Source organism: Anarrhichthys ocellatus, unplaced genomic scaffold (genome assembly GCF_004355925.1).
Source record: "Anarrhichthys ocellatus isolate YVR2014 unplaced genomic scaffold, GSC_Weel_1.0 scaffold11, whole genome shotgun sequence".
In the NCBI taxonomy this organism is placed as follows: domain Eukaryota; kingdom Metazoa; phylum Chordata; class Actinopteri; order Perciformes; family Anarhichadidae; genus Anarrhichthys; species Anarrhichthys ocellatus.
This window is the reverse complement of record NW_022280041.1, coordinates 12,477,234-12,497,634: the sequence shown is the minus strand read 5'-3', so window position 1 is coordinate 12,497,634 and position 20,401 is coordinate 12,477,234. Positions and strand designations below refer to the sequence as shown.

The 20,401-nt window shown below is 40.9% G+C and overlaps 1 protein-coding gene across 2 annotated transcripts in view; it reads right to left on the bottom strand.

Annotated features, from left to right (window-relative positions):
* nat16 (N-acetyltransferase 16) overlaps positions 1-14,710 on the bottom strand; it is a 35,369-nt gene extending 20,659 nt beyond the window's left edge. The window contains exon 1 of one of the 2 annotated variants that reach the window (XM_031850805.1): positions 14,493-14,710. The gene's annotated coding sequence lies outside the window, so the exon portion shown is untranslated. The remainder of the gene's footprint in view (positions 1-14,492) is intronic. The other variant, XM_031850806.1, reaches the window with a different exon arrangement.
* Positions 14,711-20,401: the final 5,691 nt, after the last annotated feature.

The window sequence follows — 20,401 nt, the reverse complement described above, 5'->3', positions numbered from 1 at the left end:
ATGTATTATGGTTGATTCTTGACCCCCCCCGTCGCCATCATGTGCGTTCTGGGGGGGGGGGGGAGCTTGACTTAAACATAAAATGAATAATCTTTCACCTTTGTTTATTAAAGTTCTTATTACATATTTCTGTTGACTTTTTTTTTGTAACTTTGGCACAATGTGGTAGAAGGCTTTTCTCAAGCAGTGTTGTAGTACTAGAGATCGGCCTTAGTCTCAAGATCATTTTTTGAAGGTCTCGTCGTAATCAAACGCATTTTTTCCCGTTCCCCCACCCCCCATCACGTGCACTCTAAGAAAACGAGGGATACAGGAGAAGAAGCCCTGGCTGTTTGGGAGGAGACATCAAGCAAATCTTCGGTTATAAAATTTGGCTTCCTAAACCACAAAGAGTTTTTCTGCAAAACAGGGTCCAAGAGAACACACACAGCATTACCAGGACTCACACTGGTCTGGTCTTGACTTGGTCTCAACCCCTCAAAGTCTTGGCCTTGTCTTAGTCCCGATACGCTCTGGTCTTGGTCATGACTTGGTCTAGGTTAAGGTGGTCTTGACTACAACACTGCTAGCCACTACCCCATTCATCAACCCCGCCAACCCCCCACCACAAATATAAAAAATCTAATCAAATGAGTTAGTTAGTAGTCGTCCATTTGGATCAGACTACTAAACCAAACTATTTGACATTTGGGTCATAGTGGAAGACGATTAATTCCGCATTTAGGACGCCATGTCCAAATATTTCATCTTCTCTAGTTTGACAATGTATACGTTCCATGTCGCCATTGGTAGTTGACATTCCAGCTCGTAGAAGTTGGTCTGTGGTGCATCTGTAAAAGACGGCAAGGTAATATTGGTCTTTCTCGGCAGGCCCATGGTCCTGGACCATAGGGAAAGGTGTTGCATGGTCTGGTCCCAGCTTTAGATGGCTGCAGCAAGGGGGCAGAAGTGAGCATGCTCAACATATTGTAGTCAATTGTAGGTTCGTAGAATTTAAAACTGGCTCTGAGTCATTGGGGAAGAAAAGCCGAAATTTTACAACATGCTTCCCTTTGATGCCAAACGTGCATATCACCACTTCAAGCGACAACGAAAAAGCTTCGGTGAACCTCAAAAGATATCACAGCAGCAACACCCAAGCAGAGTTTGATGCAGAGCTGGATGATCTGAATCCAACCACAACTCTCAGATCCTCAGCAAAAGCTGCCTGAGTGACCACAGTGCTGTTTACTCTCGTAAAGTTATTGAGTATTGCTTGCTGTTGGTCAACGGTGCAATTACACAGGTCATAATTCACCAAAATTCAAATTAAGATTTGCACATTCTATGCCCACGATTGAATCCACTGATTGTGGCTTTTCCATTGGAAGGAACTTGACAACAGAATTTTGTAGTTTCAAAAGCTAGTGTGATTAAGCCTCAATGCAGTTGTGTAAGAGGAACCCTAAGATGCCATCTCCTCGGTAACAGTGGATATCCCCAATTGCAATGGCCTCTTCCACCATTCCCAGGACCACAGCTGAATTTATAGCGAGCAAATTACAACGTAGCGGGTGGCATTTTGTAGCCTAGCATACTTTTACACAGCGCTGTGGAGAGGGGCACATGTTCTATGTTCTCCATGAAGAAATGCGACAAGATAATTACTGTATACTGTGATTAATGCATGCACATCCCCCAGATGATGATACCGACATTAATGAAGAGAGAACTGAGAGAACTCCAAGAGAAGTGGTTGAACCAAATAGCAAATAAAACAGTCAAAAACTATTTAGTGTTTACAGTTTTTTTAATTTCTAGAGCATAGTATTGCTCTTTAATGTACAAAGTGTTAATGCTCATTCACAGTTCGTCCATGTCCCCCCCGGGTCTATTCTTCTGTGCCTTTGACTGGTACCGGACCTGCGAGGAGCCCAGGAGATGGTGAAGGGGTGTTTTTCCTAGAAATAAAGATAGGGAAGATATGAATTTTGTCATTAGTATGTAATTAACTACTAAATGAAAAAAAGGTTAAAAAACCCCCACAATTTATTCATGTTGCCCTTACCTTGGCAAGAACTCTTAGAGTCCCTCAACCAGCACCAGAGGAAGCATTACCCCACTACTTGAAGCATCGCTTTCTCCAAGCATTCACTGAACCGCTTCAGAAAATGGTTAAGCTTAATGGTTTAAGACCTCCACCTGTTAAACGTAGCATCGGTCATGAATAATGCGTTATCTGAGGCATTATGCATAATTCAGAATGGGGCAGGATAGGCTTACCAGTGGCTGGGCTGTTGATTGGGCCAAAGCTGACCCGTGGCAGATCCCTGTTGGCAGTGCTCGACAGTAAGGGTTGCCAGGTTTTGAGAAACTTGCAACCAATTCTTAGCTTCTGGTTACCATCAGTGGTATCCACTTTTAAACATATAAAAAATAGTGTGAGCAAACAGTAATTTGTCCGCCCTGGTCTCTTCAGCTGAATGTGAGAGGGGATTGAACTGTCTCAAGGTGGACAGGAAGTCATCTCTGAAAGTAGAGATGGTGGACTGGCTGATGTTGGTGTCACTTGAGGGACTCACAATCCAAGACTTCAATGCTGAGGGGACAATGAGTCTGTGGTGAGAATAAGTGACTAAAAATGGCAACCAAAAGCTGAGGCTTAATTGCCAGCGGGGCAACCACTTTGAAAGTTAGTTGGAGCCCTGGCTGGGTTCCTGCTGGTTTGTGATCCCATCCCTTGAAGACGCAGTGAACTTGTTGCCGCCTCGTATCGCCCCTAAGCACCATGTGTGGAAACCCGCTGCAATGAGCTCAGAAATAATAAGATAATGAGATGATAAATAATCTGTTATTATAATTGATGTGATAAGCATATTTCTAATGAAGCACTATATATTATGCTGCACATTTGGTCGAGTGAATTAAAAAGAAATGCTCAAAATGCCCTGTTAGTGCAGGACGTCCCGTGTCAGGACCACACCAATTAGTGGCTTGCAGTGTTTTAACTCTTCTAGTATTACATTACATTACAGTCATTTAGCAGACGCTTTTATCCAAAGCGACTTACAATTCAGAGTTTATCACATTTCTACACCGTAGGCACAACTACGGGAGCACTTTTTGGGGTTAAGTGTCTTGCTCAAGGACACCGACATGCGACTAGCAGAGCCGGAGCCGGGGATTGAACCGCCTGCCGTCTGATTGAAAGACGGCCCTGCTATCCACTTAGCCACAGTCAGCTCAGCTCACTTGGAACCCCGACTGAGTTGATACCAAAAAAAAAGTACCCGGTATCAAGCGCTGTCCATAACTTTTGGAGTTGAGTAGAGCCGTGCCATTCAGCTGCCTTAAAGCCCAGTGTGTAGGATTTGGCGGCATCTAGCGCCGAGGTTGCAGATTGTAACCAACTGAAACTTCTCCCTGTGCCAAGAGTGTTGGAGAACTTTGGTGGCTGACACAAAAAAAGGCGAATGGCCCTATCTGGAGCCAGTGTTTGGTTTGTCCATTCTGGGCTACTGTAGAATCATGGTGGTGCAGCAGAGATATCAGATCACTGAGGGAAATCAGCCTTGGGCAGATTTTTCACATATGATAGGGTGGTCTGATTTCTAACAAATTTCTCTTAGCTCCTACCATATTTTTGAATCGTTAAAGAGTTGAATTTACATTATGACATGGTTACAGAAATACTTTTTGCCATACACATCTAATTCAGAGAAGCTAAAACATTATATTATGTATCAAGATATTATTTTTCACCCATTCATGTGGGTGGGTAGTTGGCCCAGCTCAGCAAAAAAAGAGATGTGTCATGGGCCAAGAAACAGAGAGTAGAGAGTAGAAATACATAACCATATTCACATATTTTTGGTAAATGCACTGGGTGAGCAGCCTTTGTTGCATGTTGGGGCTATTATAATTTGCATCCAGTGTTCCATTTACAGTGGAAACAGTGTCTGTGGCACTCCCCAAGCCCATTTGTTCTTTCCGAATATGTACATTTTCACAAACAGTAACAGCATCATAAATTATCATAAATGATCCACAGATGAAACAAATCTGCGTATCAGCACCGGTTAACTTCACTTATTAACACATTTGAACTTGTTTGTTTACAGAAGGTTACGTGTCAGACTGCTTCTCGGCGGGGAGCTGTGACCTCCTGTCTTCCTTTCTGTTTAAGCTAAGCTAAGCTAAGCAAACCATCTCCTGGCTGCAGTTTCTAACTTAACAAACCAATATGACAGTGGTATCCATCTTCTTTTCTAACTCTAAGCAAGAAATAGAATAACAGTATTTTCTATGTCAATGTACTGTAAAAGAAAGAACAAAAAAAAATGACCCAATCTTAAATATTGAAATCGGTATTGGACAGTTAATAACCGGTAGGCTATGGTCACAAATGTGTTGTTTATTTTTTCTTTTTTAAAGGCTCCACAATTTTTTAAACCAGGCCTCTCTAGTTTTTAATTACCATAACTTTATAAAGAAGAAATAGGGCACTTATTGGGGACTATTTTCAGCTGCGGATTAATACAAATTTGGCGCTGTGGTGAGTATTATAAGCAGCTGGACGGCAATAATGTGGCTCAGACCCTGTCTTCCACAAATTCTCATACAACTAAACCACGTCTTGAGGAAAACATATTTTCTCCTGGATTGCGGTCGCAGTTTAAACACGCGGCTAACGTTGTAAATTGCAAAAAGAAGAAAACAAATACCTCTTTTCTTTGGTGACAGTCCGGTGTTTGCTTCACCTCACCTCGGCGGACTAGGATTAGAAAGGTATATGTGAAACAACCGTGATACCTGAGAAAATATGTTTCCCCTCGAAAGATATTGACAATGCAGTTTAGTTGTATGGCACTGTAATATGTTTTGTACCCAGGCTGCTCATTTTAGCGTTTTAATAGCTCGGAGCTCCGTGGCACATTGTTGGTTTGGCACTGCACATGGGATTTGTTGACAATATAAAATATCACCATCCTTGCAGTTTAATTTACCTAGCTTCAGATTCAGTGTCAGACTGTGGACTGAATTATTCTTGGGTATGACAACACACTGCTGCGAGCATTGAGTGATCCTTTTTCACCCTACTGTTATTTGTCCCGGGTCGTCATCGTGCACAAGCACTCAGTAAAACATACCCTCTAAAAATAACTTGAGCATATAAATTGCCGCGTAAATGTGGCCATCAGAACCAGGGTTTTGCTCAAACCGGGGTTCTTGTCCGCGTGACATTTCGGAAATCTGGATTCTGACGTGGAACACAAATGCATGTGAATGAATGGCGGTTAGGCTCAGTAACATGAGGGTCACGGGGAGGAGGGGGAGGGGGGGATGAGCGGGGATTACGTGTGTGTCATTACACCCACGGACAGCTGCGGGTGTAATAAATATGATGAAACAGTGGAGGGGGAGAGATATGAGGGCTTTCTGGGGTTTTTTCTCGTGTCTGCTCTGTCTGATTTCAGGGAGGGAGAGTGAATGCATCTCAAGCACTCGGCAAGCCCGCTTTGACTTTGCAGCAGTTCATCGCCAGTCAGGCCAATCTGCAAACAATAAAGCTGCAACATTCTTCTCCACCTCCTCCTGGTCTCCTTCTGGACTCCTCCACTTCCTCCTAGCCTCCTCTTGGCCTCTCACCTCTCCTTTGCCTCCTTCTATTTTAGTCCCAACCCTCCTCATCTCCTCACTTCCTACTGGCCCTATTCACACTTCATTCAGCCTGCTCTCCAGCTCCTCCTAACCACCCCCCACCCTCCTTCTATTCCCATCCTCCCTACCATCCCCCCCTCCTCCTGCTCCCCCACGCCCCTCCTAAATCTATCCCTCCCTCCTCTTGTCCTCTTCCCCTGGCCTCCCCTCTGCACTACAGTACCTATACAGTCATTAATCTCCAAGGTCCCCGTAGTGCGACACACAATGTGTGTGTGTGTGCATGTAAGTGTGTATATGTGTAGCACGGTCAACACTCCCTGTAAGGTCACATGTGCTATTAGAGGCAGATTTATAGGTTTGTCCCTGCAACGGTGCGTGTGACGTCAATTTTTTTAATCTGCTGAAAAGAAAAAAGTGTATTATTTCCCAAGTTGCTCACCGGGGGCTCGTTTCGCCAAATATGGTTTCTCTGATTAAAAGCTGTGCTTTTATGGCGACCCACGAATGAACATGCGAACCCTCGGAGGACTTGCAAACGCATTTTGACCAAAATTTGACCGTCATATTTTCCAGACATGACGCCACCGTGAGTCATGGAGAGTCCTCGTCCTCGGAGCCTCTTCTCTTCTTTTTTCCAACAAATCCATCATTTGTGTCACTTGTCTTGTAACGCGGTCAAATGGATTGTCTCTGGCTGTTCGCCTTTTTCTGATCATTATGCCTTCAGAAACCTGTACGTTAAACTGGGCTAAGTAAGAACTTTTAGGGCTGACAAACTGGAAAACACAAAACTGTGAATGTCGTTATTAGGCTGCAGACAACCCACAATGCAACACTTCAAAGGGGATATCTACTGTTCGGAAGATGTAAATGTCTATTTGAATATAATATGACCCCCGTCAGGTTAATTTCTCCCCAAAATATTGTTGTGATAATGTTAATTTATAGCCGCATATTTATAGTGCAAGTTGTGAAAATGTTTTTTTTTAGTGATGCCGATACCAATCACCTCGAAATACAGCCTAAAGTGCAGGAAGGTATTGGCGAGTGTGTGGGTCTATGCACTGATCCGCTATCACGTTATCGTATCATTTATCAGCTCATATACGGCACACGGGTACAACAACAGATGTCACTCGCTACCAGATGCGTACATCCTGCCTGATCGCTACTGAGTACGTGCAACTCCCGACAGAGATGAGAAAGACGAGAGTTGGCTCACTCGTTAGTTACTTCCATCATTGGCTCTAGAAAAACAAAACTATGTGCAGCGATTTAGGCGTCGCCATCTTGGATTACGGCCGTCGCCATGTTGTTTTTTTAGCAACCAATGAACAGAAGTGACCATATCTGGAATGCGGAGGAGTGATGTAGTGACGCCGTATACGGCTCTGGTAGTGGCAGCGACCTGTCAATCACAGTAATCCCCGCCCTAAAGCATACTCTGCTTTATGTTTATTTGACTCTAAATGGACCATCATTTACTAAATGAACATCGTGCTGTATTGAAGAAGACTTGAAACTAGAGATTGAGACAATCGGCTTCACTTGGCAGAACAGGAGTTGCAGGCAGTTGCCGCCTGGTCCAAACTCAGTGATAGAAGTAGCCATCAAGTGAGCCAGATCGCTTCTATCTCGTCTCTGTCGAGAGTTGCACATGCCCAGTACTGAAGTTCTAGTGATTAACGAGGCACAACGCATCGGCAGCATGTAAACTTGGAACTCATCGGCTATCGTCTGACAATGATTTTTATTTTTATCGTTTTGAAATTAGCTTGTAAACTGGCTACCAGCGCACGGAAGAGGAAGTCTTATCCCTGATATTCGCTGAACCCCAGAAATATGGTCAGACCGATAGCTGATGTGTTCCGAGATTGACGTTAGCCAGAGCTAGCAAAATGTGGTATTTTACAATGGAAAATCTGTCAAACTAGACGATAAAAGAAAGTTATACAGTATTCATTCTCTGTGATTCATGTTTTACAAAAGGTTTAACCTGAGCAAGGCCATACAACAGGGGTATAAGACTGTCCTTAGAAATGATTAGTCCACTATCACTCAAAAGATGTAGTCGGCTAATTGATGAGTTGATTGATCTGAATTCAGTTGCTATACAAACAATCAGGCGAAAGCACCACCTTGTTTAACAGAGTTGTGCTCATCATTTTCTTAGAAACAAGTTATTCAGCATGAAAAAAGCATAAAAAAATGACTGTTTGACTCAAAAAATGTTAGTCGACAAAGACCAAAACAACGATGAGTCAACTAATCGACTAAGAAGCGGCAGCCCTTAATGATTGAAAATATATCACAGCCATACAGGGTTAGCAGTATACAGCTGTAAATAACATTTATAATGTATAGGGTTTAGTTTTTAACCTCCAAAAAAGGACATAATGTGATTTCCAGCTACGTCTTGGTTTTGCATCAGGAAAATGGGGGAATACGCTAAAATCTTGTCTGTGCCGTGGACGGAATCTTTTTCTCCTTGATTGTTAGAAGAGGTTTTTCATGAGCCTCGTGGCTTCATGGTAACGCATGAGACGAACAACATTAATCAATTGTTTTTTCTGTGTTATCACTTAAAATTGTTTTCGCAAACCAGGTGATTGTGTTTTTAACAAGTTCAAATCTGGCACTTAAGACATCAAAAGTGTGTTTTCAACATCTCCATGCGTTCAAAACTGTGACCTTTAAGGGGAGAGCTTTGTTGTATTTGTATCACTCTGTTTTGCAGCCCTCTACTTCCTGTAATGCTTCTTCAGTTATTTATTTCTACTTTATAAACTTTTTTCATCACGAGATAACAGGTACATTCATCAGACATTAGTGGAGAGCAGAAGAATAATAATTAAGTGAAAATCTAAAACTATTTCTTAAATCAAACTAATACTTGAAGTACTCCTCTAACTCATACATTTAAAAATAGATAAAGGTAGGTAATGCTCAGTAGACCTATAGGGATTTATTATATAGTGTATATATATACATACATCGTATATCCTAAGTTTATAAGCAGAGCGTTTGCAGCAAGACATCCCAGCTAAGCAATAGTCGTGACACACACCAAGGTAGGCAGCTGGAACGTGAGCACACACAAGAGCCATGTTAGAGGCCACAGGACCGCAGGACAGGAACATGGAAGCAGCGGTCAGATTGTCATGATAACGCGGCAAATATTCCCCAAGCTTAAAGCACCAGACTTTAGATCTTGCGTGACAACACACATAACAAACGAAAGCCCGCGCGGAATGTGGAGAACCACTGCTGGTTATCCCGGCCCTGTTTGCATGGAGAGAGGGAGACAGAGAGACCGGACTGTGTGAGTAAATGTGTTGACAAAAGTGGAAAGAAAAGGATGTCCATGTTGTGCTTTCCTATTTTTTCTCTCCCTTCCATGATTAATACAATAATGCCTGCACGCTTTCAATTCCAAATACCAAACTGTCAAAAGACATCAGATCACATCCTCTCTCTCTCTCTCTCTCTCTCTCTCTCTCTCTCTCTCTCCCTCTCTCTCTCTCCCTCCAGCAGCTGTGTGAGCTTGCATGACAACAGCAAGTATTTCAATTGTAAGTCACTGTACAAAAGAGAGGATAAAAGTGAGTATGATGATGATGATGATGATGAGGATAGGGGAGGATGGCCAATTTGAAAAACAACACACTTGTCCCATCACTATTTGAAGCTGCACTAATCAATAGTTTTTTATTAACAATTAGAGCTGCAACGATAAGCTGTCAACTATTAACTTAATGGCAAACTCTTTTGTTGTTCGTTACTCCTCTGTGACAGTACACTGAATATCGTTGACAAAACAGGACATTTGAGGACCTCATCTTAGGCTTTGGGAAATATTGATCGACATTTTTCACCATTTTCTGGCATTTTATAGCCCAAACAACTACTATCAATCAATCAGTAATCAATCAATTACTCAAGCACATAATCGGCAGATTAATCGACAATAAAAAATAATTGTTAATGTAAAAGGAGTTACTCAAAGTGACAAACCCACAAAGAAGTATCAATCCACTCTGCAGGTCCTGTCCGCCCTAAAGAGCTGTTTAGCCTCTTGTTTTGGTAAACCGTGCACAGAGGAAGAGGCAGCTAGTTTGGTTAGCGGGCAAGTTTCCCCTGAAGCAAAACCCCATGTGCAGAATCAACCATAGCTAACTCAGGGTGCTAATTTAGCTTTAGAATACATTTTAGAAGTTAGCTTAAAATTCCTCATGACAAATGACTAATGTTGCTCTTTGTCTGCCAAATGTGTTAATAGTAGGGCTGTACCAAATACTGAAAATCCTCATTCATAATTTTGACATTCAAATTTTAAATCAACATTTGAATGTTGGGCAACGTTGTTTTTTTTGTTTCGCACGTCTATTTATTGTGTTTAAACACGGCATTAGTGCAAAGTTGAGGCTACACTAGTATTATAGTATTATACTGTTGGTAGAATTAGATTCCAGTTGCGGCTGCATTGGGTTGTTTCTGACTCCAAACATTTCCACTAAGTCCACATGTCAACATTTATTGAAAAAACTTCAAAAATGCACATGTTTTTCTCCAATGAAATATTCTACTTCAGTCCATATTTGTTGCCGTCTAGCCTTTCAAAAACTAGCTACATTTTCACTGCTGTCAAAAAACAGTTTGCACTGACTTGATTTTGATCAATGTTATAATGCCATAACATGTCAGATGCTGTTTGAGCTTGTTTGCTGCCCCCTACTGGCCAAATCATCAATGAATGCAGCTTTATGAATCTCTAGAATTTGTGTGATTGCTGCCGTTGCATCTACAGACACCCTGCCTCCCAACATAGTGCCAACGCCTATACTAACTAAAACCAAACATTCATGCAACAAAAGGCTTCTAATACTCCCTGTGCATTAATGTCACATCATGTCAGAGCCATGTCTCATTTACTGTGAGCACTAAGCATTATCTACATGCAGTCTTGGTCCTATCCCTCCATTCTGTGCACTCTCGTGTAGTGTGTCCCATTTCTGTTCGGGATGAAGGGGTAGTGGATATCTAGATTCCAGATGGTCCGCCAAATGGAGCATTTCCACATGCATAGTCAAATCGTGTGAGGGAAGAATATTTCCCAGAAAGCATTGCAACAGTGGCTGAAGAATGTGTACAAATGTAGCCTAAATGTTTTTATATAATGTCAGAAATGTCAAATCAGATGGGCTATTTTAAGCACATGCAGTGGATTTCTGTTTGTTACTAATTCTTCATGATGAGTAGCTGACAATTGTTATCGTGTGTCACTAGAAGACGTCATGGATGAGCTGGACTACAGCCTCTTCATAACTGATACCTACAGTAGTTCCTGTTGTCCATTATCTTAACTGGCATCAGGCCCCCGGCCCTCGTAGCTCCATTCCAACGGGCCATTACCCAATCAAGAGCACTTTGAGACGAGTGATAGTGTTACAGGAGGAGTAATTGAAGAGGTGTTACTTTCACATGACTCTATATCTGTTTACATTCTTAGTATAATTGGTAAAGCTGCTCAGGTGTCTAGATTCTCCTTTTGAAGAAACATTTGTGAGTCTCATCACTTTGAATGGATACAAGTTAGCAAGTTTGCATGCTAACTTTAGCGTGTGACCAAGTCTTGTTATTGCATGTTAGCAAACTACACACGTTAACACTATTGTGCTAAGTTGTAAAGCAAATGTGCAAATTAATTAATTGGGGTCATCAACTGGCAACTATTCAATTAATATAAAATACATTACATTGTACATGCATTTCGATGTGTTAAATACAAATATTAGCACGCTAACAGAGCAACTGTTGCATGACAAACACAATCATAATCACCTATAACAGGCTAATGCTAGCATAGCATGCTAATATAAGCACTGAGTGCAAAGCCCAGCTGAGCCTGTTAATACATTCAAATGCAGAACAGAAAATACAGAAAAACATTAAGATGTTAGAACGTACTGATAGTCTTCACACCATATCAATGACAAAGTAGCCTAAATAAGTTATTTTTCTTGCATACTGACATTGTTCCTAATTGTTTGTTGATTACATTAAGCAGACACTAAACAGCTTTTAGCTGAAGCTTTAGGTTCTAGCAGCAGATTGGAATGTGTGTGTGTTAATATTGGATTTTAGCCCTAATGGCCTGCAGACAATGGTGGCTTTGCAGCCATTTTAGCACTGGCTTGCTGACACTTTTGCAGTCCTTTCCACATAATAGCCATCAAAAATCCCCGAAATCTCATACTCATGATGACAGCTAGAGGCTGAATGAACCGAATGTGGCTTCACATGCTGTTAATGTCATGTGGAATGAGAGGGAGTGTTGGGACATATTTTGATGATAAGTGGGAGAATCGCAATTATTTTGGCAAGAACAACCAGTACATTTTCATATTGAAATGAAGAATATTCACAAGATGGGAACAGCTCGGGTTCAGAATCAGGTTTTGGTATCTAGTAGAAATTGAGCCCTGATGATCCATTCTTTGCATCTAGGCTTCTTTAAACACTAATTTAAGTAATACAAATGTATCATTTTCTAAAAAGGTAACCAATTCAGTGTTTTGTCTTATTTCTTTTTTATTTAAGGCTAAGTATTTCTTTTGTCCACTCACTCGATTAATCAATGGAACTTGGTCCTAATGTGTCTGACTAGTTTGTAAATGAGAACCATGAAATCATCCCTCATAGCTGCAGACGGCATTCTCATCATCCATCTTCTCCAACACATAACAGCCTAAACAGAGAGCTCTATCAAAAAACATGATTTAAAAATCTCATCATAACCTCTGAGACCATGGTGAATGGTTATAGCATTGTTTCATATGCTGCCAAGAGCTGGCATGATTAATCAATCAGTTGATTATTCAACAGAAAATGAATTGACAACATTCAAGTCACATATCAAGTCAGATACTAAACATTCCTGTTTCAGCATCTCTGTTTGACATCATTGTAAGAGGAATATCTTTCAGTTTTAGTGTTTTAGGGAGATTGTGATTGGCTTTTCTCAATATACATTGTTTTTCATGCTCTGGGCATTTTTCTAGATATTGGGCTGGTTCGCAGGTCTTCTTTCAGAATAGTGGAAAGAAAACATCCACAACACACATTTAGGTTTTTATTTTACTTTGTCTGTTTGCGTCAATTTCTACATTCACAAAAACAGTAGAATTAGATAATGCCTCAATTGCATATCTAAAGATAACATGTCAGAAAACGTGTAATACAAAAAAACAATTGTCTTAATGTTTCATGGTGAGTTAATTTTGTCCCTAATAACCTGTAATAGAATTTTACAATTCATGAGTTTTTCCTCAGACTCTCAGGCAGAAATCTCCACTTCAGCAGTTCTTACATACACCAAACTTTACAGTTTCATTCTTATTCTAAAGGTTTTTACAGAGGGGTTTTCATATATTATTCATAGCCTAATTTATAAAACATTTCATTCCTAAAAAAAATGGCTGTTAAGAGTATTTTCTAATGTATGCAGTGATTTAAAGAGATATCCAAAAATCCCTTTTCTTTAACCTGGCTTTATCCAATGTTCAGATTTATATTCTGGAAATGTATAAAAAATTAGCAGATATTTCATAAGATATAATGCATTTCAGAAAACTTGCTATCTCCACAAATGATTGTCAGAATGTAAGAAATCAACTGGGGAGGTTTCATGGTGATATGTATTATTAGTTCAAATATGAAACCCCATTCACCTGTCTCCCCTTAACCAGAAACACCATCATCAGATTCATCTAAAACTGCAACTACAGATGAAACTGACTCAGACATCAGTAGGCCTGAATCTGTTTTATTTTGTCCATAAAATGTCAGAGAAATGAGGAAACAAGGCCCATCACAGTGTCCAAGGTCCAAAGATATTTAGTTTGCAATGCTATTAAAATGAGAAAATCTACCTCCTGTTAGACATTTCTGCTTGAGAAGTGACTTAAACGGACGAAGCCAATTATTAACATTGCTAAAATGTGAATTGACGAATTGATCGATCGACCAATCGGTTTTCCGATCCCACTGTGACATGTTCCCTGCACACGCATCCTCACCACCCCCTTGCCGCTGCTGGTGTTTCTGTTATTCTGTCCTAATTTACAGAACACGTTGTCCAATACAACACTACATCCACAACAGCCATTCTCTGACACAGCCACAACAAAACATACACATCAAATATGAATTGAAAAAAACAACAACATTAGAAGTAGAAGTTTGAATTACAAGCGCTCTATTGTTTGCTTATGCATTCCAAGTTGTCATGCATGTTCCCATCTGTCATCATGTGCGCGTGACGGGAGCAGCGGAGAGGATGGATGAATGGGACTAAACGTGACCAGAACGACCTGAATGGCACCGAGCATCGTATTATGTCCAGCAGTGTGTGCACGAGGCAGAAATAAAGAAGACACAAGGGCACATAATGATGCTGGAGGAACTGTTGAGGGCTTCAGCTCCAACATATTCAGCAGCGGTGTGTGTGTGTCGTCATTAGTGATGCCCGCCGCGATAACCGAAGCACGGCAATATCTGCCCAAGTAATCCCACAAGGTCACCACGCTGTCATCACCGACAAGCCCGCTGCACACATTTTGGGGGAGATTATATAAAAAATATCAAACAATACCATCAAATCCGAAACGTCACAATGTACCCCGCGGGCCTACATCGCGGTGCACTGCACGCGCTCCATAGCCCCCGCATAGGGATGCTGTAGATCTGGTAATTTTCCTTCGCGCAGACCTATAGGACGGTACCGGGCCGCGCGTTATCTAACCGGCAGCCGCTCTCTCCCACCAGCCGTCCGCTCTTGCGGGTCTTACCGCGGATGTTGGCCGGCGGCGGTGTCCTTGGTGTCGGCGGTCGGAGGAGACAGGATGGCAGGCGGTACCGCGGGGCTGGATGCACGAGCTGCACAGTTCCGGTGATGAATGAAAGACGGGGCAGACCGGGCTCAGTAGGGGCCAAAAACCACAAGCCCCGCCTCTCCCAGTTCCCTACGTCAAGCCCCTCCGTACTGGACTCACTGGAGCGGCTCATCACCGCAGCCCTCCCCCTCCACTATCTCAGTGTGCGTGTGTGTGTGCGTGTGTGTGTGCGTGTGTGTTTGTGTGTTTGTGTGTGAGCGTGTAAGTGTGTGTGCGCGTGTGTGCGTGTGTGTCAGTATCAAAGGGACGTGCAGAGACTTCCAAGGAGCAGCAGTTGCATCTCATTTCTGGATTTTTTTTTAAGTAGATAAAAATGCCATCAGACCTTCTAAAATAAACTAAGGCATAATACACACTATAAATAGCATACATGCACACAATAATGGAGCTTTTTTGGATCTGAATTACACATTAAATGTTCACTTGGTGTATTTTTAGACCCTCAAAAAGCAACTGGTGCTGATGCTGTTATCTCAAAAAGGCATCTAAGCTTCAAAAATATGGAACTCAGGATATCATTCTCAAATTATATGTTGAGGGAAAGCAATTTGTCCAAGTTTGTTCATGAGGTGCCACAGGGATCTATTCCTGGCCCACTGCTTTTTGATTTAAAATTGATGGCGACTAGTGCCGTGCCCAAATTGTCTACCTTCACGAGAAAAATGTTCCATGCAAATCTTGAAACGGTTTAAGTCCAACTAACCTTTTTAAAATGCATTAACACATTTAAAACAAGAAAATACCACAAATACTCAGCCCTGGTATTTATAGATCTCTTTTACAAAATGCACCTGTTAGCAACAGTGGTGTCTCGGCTCCAGGAATCTGCTTGTGCTGCACTGCAGGAGGAGGAGGAGTTCAAATTCTGGAGGCCATGCAGCAGAAAACAAGAGTTTCAGGGGGTGTTAAGTTACCAGTTTAAGGTGACCTACAAAGTGCCTTCTGGCAAAAAAAAGAAGTAAAAATGGTCTTGAGTGATAGAGGAGGTGTGCCCTGGTGAGTAGTGGGGGGGCCTTTATGTGTCAGTACCCAGGGGCCCATTGTTTTATAATCCGCCCGTGCACAATGGAGTTCCTCTTCTCTCAGTAGGACTTCCACGGATAAAGAGCTGCTCAGAATGCATTTTAAAATGCAGCGGAAACACGGATATGTTTTAAATATTTGTTTTTTTTTCTTTCATGCATTTATTTGAGTTATAACAACTGTTTAAAGATTTACATGTGAGTATAGGTTCCGTGTTGCATTCCACGACTGGAGATGTAATCGTCCACACATGACGTATCGTGTATGAGGGTCTTTTTTAGCAAGTGAAGGTATGAAATTATTGAGAAGAACAAGACCTCCCCATAAGATCCCTCAGTCCCTCAAACAGCTGATCTTAGAGTGTCCACCAGGGGAACCTGGTGGGAGGTAGTGTATTGGCATCGACAAGGAGATATGTCCCCGTCGGTGGAATCGATGTCTCGGCACAGGTCCACACTGCTGATGGGACAACAGTCACATTGATTAATGTGTACTCTGACATCCTGGGTCAAAAACAGAACATGTGCCTCGTACTGTTCCCAAGCTCACTGACATCGTGCACTTTGGGCTACAGGACACCCCATTTTCAAACTTCTTACAGTGCAATATTTGACTTTAGACATTGTTGTACATAGAGAAGAATTAAAAAAAATAAATGTAATAAAAACAGCAGCTTTAAGAACTCCAAAGAGAAGAAAGTGCTGCCTATCTATCTTTTCTATTATAAAACTGTGAGTGTGCCTCTACTGACACAACTTTCCCCCAACATCTGAAGCTGCTATTGTGTATGAAAACTCATAACACAATGAACAGATAAATGAATGACACTTTTATTATTGCATACATGCATACAACAATGCAGCTATAAGGACACCATAGATTCACGCAGATCGCGTATACTACGGACGCCCATAGAGGACTTTATTAAAAGGATAATGCAAACTTGAAAACATAATTCTACAATGGCATTATATTTTTCCTTACATGGAAATGTCATTTGAGTAAAAAAAATAATTAAAATGCAATAATGCAATTAACGTTTCCACGTACTCGTATGATGGGCATTCTGTGACCATATTAAAATAAAAAAATTGAAAAGCTGTTTGAAATTAAATTTTCAAAGTCATACCCGGCTGTCAGCATGTGTCGCTTCATTTTCAAAGACTTGCAGTGGACAATATTCTATGCAATTTGTGTTTGACGTTTGAAAATAAAACAGCTTTTCCACTTTTATCTTAATATGGTCATAGATGACCAATGGACGTATGTGAAAATGAAAATTGAATTATTGTATTTCCATTTTAATTTCTACAATAGTAACACATACATATGTGGAAAATCAAAACGCTTGGAGAAATTAAATTTACATTTTCAAGTTTACATTATCGTCTTAATAAAGTCCCTTATGGGTTTCCATAATCAGCTTTCAAACGATCCACCACAAAACAACTTTGTCTGCATTGTCTGCAACAAAAATTCACAAATTGACTTTATAATACTCAATGAATCAGGGTTTCCAGGCTTTTGATGCATAGTTAACTTAAACGGGTCAAAATCTCATCTTCCCGCGGCGCTAACAGACTGGACTATGGGGTAAACCCCTTTGTGCGTTACAGAGCTTTATAAAGACTGCACCATTCATACTCCATCTGTGCTCTGTTGACCTCTGATGCCATGTGTGAGAACTGCAGGAGGTCGTTTCAGGGCATCACGGCTCTGCTCCTGCTTAGAATTAAGGCACAGTGTCTGAATATGGTCGCCAAAAGAATTCACGACAACAGCATTATCACCATACATTTGAAGAAAAAAAGAATAATAATGCTATCAGTGAAATTCATCTTTAAGTAATATAAATCTGCAAACATCATAATAGTAAAACACTGACAGGGAACATTTACCGACAATTACTAAATTTAACTACATACAGCTGAACATACTTTTACACAAGTAAGATTTTGAATGCAGGACTTTTACTTGTAGTGGAGTATTTCCACAGTGTGGTATTACTGCAGTAGAGGATCTGAATATTATTAATTATAATAATTCTTCCTCCACTGCTGAAATCCCATCAAACACTGTCAGGTTGAGTTGGACAGGATCTGTTTGGACTATATCATTTTAAGACGTATCAGTATTGAGATTGTTTGAAAAAAGATTTTAGATGGCTGTTTAATCATTAGTGTTATCACTCCAAAAGATCCACTTCTCCACTTCCTGTCACCGTGACCACAGTCCTGACGTCTCACCAATCAACTCTTTCGTTCTTGTCCAGCGATGACACAATAACAGTCGGCGCTGAGGAGAGCCAGGGCTGCTGCTCGGTTCTAGCTCTGATTTATCTTTATTGGTGGGTCCTAACTGTTTCATATCGGCTCATCCAGGTCAGGGGGAAAGTCCGGCATGTGATCTCTGTGGCGTTCTCCAAGGGTGCAATGACACAACTCACCTGCAAGAGAGAGGGCCAGCATGAAATCACAACAGGCCCCAATGCAAACTCTGAGATAAGAGCAGAGGGAAATACAACCATGTTCATGTCGATTTATATTTGTAATATGGTTGAAAATCATCTTGAAGCCAAATACGTATATATACACTTTAAACTTTTCAAATGAAAATGATGACATTGCACAAATAGAGGAAAGATGATGGACGCTGACTGCATCAGTGGAATTAAATTAAAATGTAAGAGACAAAAACTAAGGAGGTTGAGATACATTCAAATTATTTCTATCAATAATCATGAAGTTGAAAAAATATTTGATGATTGCTTTTTTATTTTGCAATTCACTTATAATGAAACAACAATAATTATTATTATTTTTGTCATTATTATTATATCATTATACATCATTTATATAGGAGGTCTACCTTTTATTTTGCAATTAACGCAATAAAATAGAGAGAGACAATTTGTATACAGTATATATAGTGAAAATATGATATAGTGATAAATATGATTTACTTTGTTTAGACACTAGAAACTACAGGGACAATTAATATTATTTTTAATTTAAGCTTCACAGTATATTCCTTAAAAATCCAAACAAGACCTCTTTCACCTTATCATTCATATTTTGTTACCTTCTCCTGCCCTTTTCCAGTTTAAGTCTACAGAAATATCGATGACCAGGACATTCTCATTAGGGGAGTTTTGTTCCCTACAACAATCATTTGCAGCTTTTATAAAAGTAATATAAATAATCAGACATTCCCGCTCACACATTCCCGCTCCAGTTCATTGTGGTCAATCAACAACATTTTTTTTCAAAACCTGTTAAACACCTCTTGAAATAGCGTCAAACACCATGAACTGTTTTTTTTCCAACTTTTTCATAAATGTTACATAATATAGTTAATGTTCCTCTTTCTAGACACCATCTATGCAGCACATGTCAACACATTGCTGTAACTATATCTGTCCTCTTTGATGTCTAAGTTGCGTAGACTGATTTATTTTCTGCCATAAAAATGCAATTCTCCATGTCATGTTTGTTTCATTTGATTTATTACTGCAGATCATACATGCAACAGACATAATTGTCACTTCAAACTGAAAAAAAAAAAGAAATAGGCCAACCCATTTTTAAAACTACCTTTCCCTGCATTCCCTGGGAGCTCCGATTTGACAACCAGCCAATCCGCGCCATGACAGTCCGGCACGTGACGTAGGGCAAGTTCCTGCTGTGGCTTGAGGGAAACAGATCCGACATTCAGCCACGGGAGAATCGCACTTTGCGGGTAAGTTAAGACATTTGGCCACAACGAGGCCACCTGAGTCCCTAATGAATGTCCTTCGGAGGGGTTTGCCGGAGGTTCCTGCGCACTGTGGCTCAGAAACGGTCTGAATTTCGGACTGAACAAGCTGTCGTAGCGTCTAGGCCTCCGCTATTTCCTGGTGCAACTCCACAGCTGTGTCTATTGGAATGGCTAAGTTGGAAAAGTTCAGTTTAGGGGGTTTTAGTGGAGCGTTGTTCTTCTCCACTCCGCTTTTTAACTGTTCAGTGTTTTCGAATTTAGCCACGAGCGCTTCCCGGCTCTGACGCCAACTGCGTAGTAGACAGTGAAACACACAGAAAAGCCAACCTTCGGCTGTGTGTTCCTACCTAGAGCTGGGTGTCCACACCGCAAACTGCTCCGCTGTTGTCAGGTTAGTTAGCCTATGGACAATGCTAGCTAGCCGCACAACCCTGAATTACACTGTACCGCGCGCCTTTTAACAAAAACAAGCGTATCGAACTTCAACTCCTCGCTCTTTATATCGCGATATTATCATTTTACCGCTTTGAGCTCACGGAGAAAATCAAATATTTTGCAGATATAATCTGTGTTGTCGAAGTGAACGTGTGTGTGTTTCGTTGCAATGGGATTTGTATCATTAGTCGCCCAGCTACTGAAGCACAGGTCACCAGGTCAGGAGCAGCTCCAGTGCTGAAATGGGTTAAACAAATCCAGTATGGGGGCTCGTGTCAGTTTCATGGGGGTTATTCACATGACTGAATACACATGAACAGTCCTAGCTAGGCTTGAAAGGTGTTTGTGTTAGTGTGAGCATGCGCAGACTCAGCTGCTGGCTTGGCTTTTGTATAGGGGAGCCAGTGTGTGTGTGTATGTATATATATATATGTGTGTGTGTATGTATATATATATATGTGTGTGTGTATGTATATATATATATGTGTGTGTGTATGTATATATATATGTGTGTGTGTATGTATATATATATATATGTGTGTGTATGTATATATATATATATGTGTGTGTGTGTATGTATATATATATAT